The 3528-nt window shown below is 36.5% G+C and overlaps 1 pseudogene; it reads right to left on the reverse strand.

Moving 5' to 3' along the window:
• Positions 1-312: 312 nt before the first annotated feature.
• Positions 313-1369, reverse strand: LOC102820670 (annotated as a pseudogene).
• Between the last annotated feature and the right edge of the window lie 2159 nt (positions 1370-3528).

Below are 3528 nucleotides of genomic sequence, written 5' to 3' on the forward strand. Positions count from 1 at the left end.
AGTTAGATGTTCCCCACCAGTTATGATAGAAATCAATTAAATATACTTTCTTGATCCCAGGAGGTCAACTACGTGGACAGTAGTTACACTGGACAGGATGATTTGTTATAACACAACTTATAGATTTCAAATGGACAAAAAATTAGTATCATTTACAGTATCTTAAGACAACTTGCCCTTGAATGGGAGCTTCCTTTCCCATACTTTGAGGTCTACAAGACGTATCTAGAAAATTTACTACTGTGGAAAATGAAGACTGCATAAATAGAATAGGAGTGGGGAGAGGGGAGGACCTGTGGTTTTTATATTTTATTAATTGCTGTAATACTGTCCTTCAGGCGATTGAGGGAGTTTCCTATTTTCTTTAGACATCATTAGGCACTGAAGCTCTTGCAGGATAACTTTGATGCTATATGAATCCTGCCATTTTGCTAGCACTGATATGGTTGGGCCCACCACTCCATTAGAACTATTTACTCCATTCATAGTAATTTTTGTTACAAACCTTACAAAGGGGGAGGGGGGTGCTTCTGGGTATTTAGGGTCACATTCTATTTTAAGGCTGTATGTATATCTGGATTTTGTAAATTGTTCTTGGAGGCCCAATTATCATCCTTGTCCATCTTGTAAGTGTCATGTCTTCCTCATCTTCAAGACCCCAGCTAACTGTGCCAACTCCTACTCCTTTCTAGCCTTCTTGGAGTTCTTTCAACAGTCGGCAATTGCGAGGGACTTTTATTCCAGATCCCGCAGTGGCTACAATCTTGCGTCGCTGTCGCTCGAAGGCCAGCCCGTTCTTCAGTAATTACTTTCTTATGGTGCATTTAATAATATTTTATTTTGTGTTCTATTGTACATACAAGCTTAGAATTTAAAAAACCTAGACCAAGAATGAGTACAGAAATGTGGCTATAATTTCTTAGGTTATAAGGTCACTTTTTTCTACTTCAGTGCAATTTCTAAAATGAGTACTCTCTGTGAGGCTGGTAGTAACACTATCAAAACATAAAAAATGAAATTCAAATTCACTGTAATGTATAATAATTTGTAATGTATATAATTTGGATCTCTCTGACCCTTCTGAGCTTCAAGGAGCAGCAGCATATTCATATATGCACATCTCTACATCACATTAGGGAATGAGTTTCAACTTAATAAGATGACTACCAATTGCAAGAATAATGGAGAGGGTCTTCAAAAGATTAGACAATAAATCTGAATTCAGAAAAAAGAAGAATAGTATTATACAAAGTCTTACTTAATGTATCATTTTAGACAAGCACTAAGAAATGTGAAAGAATAAATGCAGCCTTATTTCATAGTTCCCAGACAAACTTTTGAAGGCATGAATTACTTTATAGATCTTCATTTTGCTTTATGAATCTAAAAATATATATGTCTTGAAATGCTCTATTTTAATGTTTGACGCTATTCATTTTATTGATTTTAACTTCCCCTAAATTCATAAATTTCACATACAAGGGGGCTTCAAAAGGATTCATGGAAAATGGAATTAAAAGACAATGGATTTTTTTCTTGAACTTTTTGAAGCCCCCTAATACTAGTATTTGAATAGTATTTACTTAAATAGCTACAATACTATTATCTAACAAAATTAATAATGCTACCTTTGTATCATCTAATGTCTAACCCATAATTAAATTTTTGGATTGTCTCAAAATTAGAAATCTAAACAATTATAGTTGATTTTTATGTCTTCTGATTTTCTTCTGGAGTCCTGGTGGTGCTGTGGGTTAATGCGCTGGACTGCAAGGTCAGTTTGAACTGCAGTGTTGGTGGTTCAAGGTCACCAGCCGCTCTTCGGAAACCCTACCCAGAGTCGCTATGAGTCTGCACCTATTGTATAGAACTTAACAGCAACAACAACAACAATATTCCTTTAATCTTAAACCATTCTCGTTTCCTGTCTCCTCTACCCACCATCGATCAGTTATCTCCTTAGATTTTTAAATTTATGTTTCTCTAAAATCGAGATTTATACGTTATAATGCAGAGAAATTGTATCATATTCTTCCTAATTGAGGAACAGAAATAAAGAATTTTAGCAAGAAGAACTTTCATGATCAACAGTCCAATTACTTCATTTTAAGGTGGTGGTGTGCCATGGAGGTGGTTCCAATTCATAGCATCCCTGAATAGGGATTTCCAGGCTGTAAATCTTTACTGACGCAGAAAGCCTCATCTTTCTCCTTCGGAACCGTTGATGGTTTCGAACTGCGGACCATGAGATTAGCAGCCCAACTCATAACCACTATGCTACCAGAGCTCCTTACTTCATTTTATAACTAATGGTAATGAGAAGCAGCAGAACAAACAGAACTGCTGGGTCTTTCTGTCTTACGCAGTGAAGATGTCTACATTATTGGGAAGTTGTTGTTGTTGTTGTGAAGTGCTGTCGAGTCAGTAACAACCCATAGAGACCCTGTATTGGGTTTCTGAGGAGCAGCTGATGAGCTTAAATGGCTGACCTTGCACTACAATCAGGAGATTATTGATAAAATTAATTCAACGTGTCTAAATTTCTGGTATTCAAAATAATCCCTTTTCCCATGTACTTCATCTCTCCTTTGTGAGCAGCAGCAATAAAGCCAAGACTAGACAGATAACAGAGCACATTACCCCTGCCCAGCGTTTTTTTTTTAATGGAATTGATCATATAACCAAGCAGTGGGTTTTCTTTTCCTAAGGAGCCCTGGTAGTGTAGTGGTTACGAATCGAGCTGCGAACCTTAAGGTCAGCGGTTTGAAACTACCAGCCGCCCCGTGGGAGAAAGATGAGGCTTTCTACTCCGGTAAAGATTTACACCCTCGGAAACCCTGTACAGGATCTCTATGGGTCGGAACTCGATGGCATTTAACAACAACAACAACAATATATCTCTAGTCCCCAAGGAAATCAGAGTGACTATTAAAACTCATTAACATAGAACTTGTCCCAGTTCATGTTAAGCACTGAAACAAATTGTAATAATAACAAATCACGTTTTTGTTTTGAGATAGTAGCTACAGTTAAAATATATATATAGATATAAATGTAACAGTAATTTGCTTTAGTCCTATGTTTAAATGTTTGACACTGTGCTTTAGATTGTGTAGCAGAAACTAATATGATACTGTAGGCATCTGAATATTATTTTACAGTATATACACACTCGTAGTATAGAAAGGATGTTATGTACTTTTTATCCTTCCCTTATTTAAAAGTCTCAGCTGTTTTAGTTGAACAAGCTGGAACTTTAAGATACACAAGTAGAATTGAGTGATTGCATTCTCCTTTTAATTGTTCTAGGACAGACTTCACAGAACCATGTCAAATTTGAGAAGAGAAATTACAAAAGAGAGTTTCACCTGAGTTGTACCTGTCACACAAAGAGAACAGTTGAAACAGAGATAATGGGCTTATGCCCTGGGTTTCTTTGATTTAATTGCCTAAGGTTTCCTCTGTAGTAATATGTCTGGCTAAGGTTTTCAAAGAGTGAAAGTTGCTAGACTGTAGAGCTATTTAATA

This window comes from Chrysochloris asiatica, unplaced genomic scaffold (genome assembly GCF_000296735.1).
Source record: "Chrysochloris asiatica unplaced genomic scaffold, ChrAsi1.0 scaffold00001, whole genome shotgun sequence".
NCBI lineage: Eukaryota > Metazoa > Chordata > Mammalia > Afrosoricida > Chrysochloridae > Chrysochloris > Chrysochloris asiatica.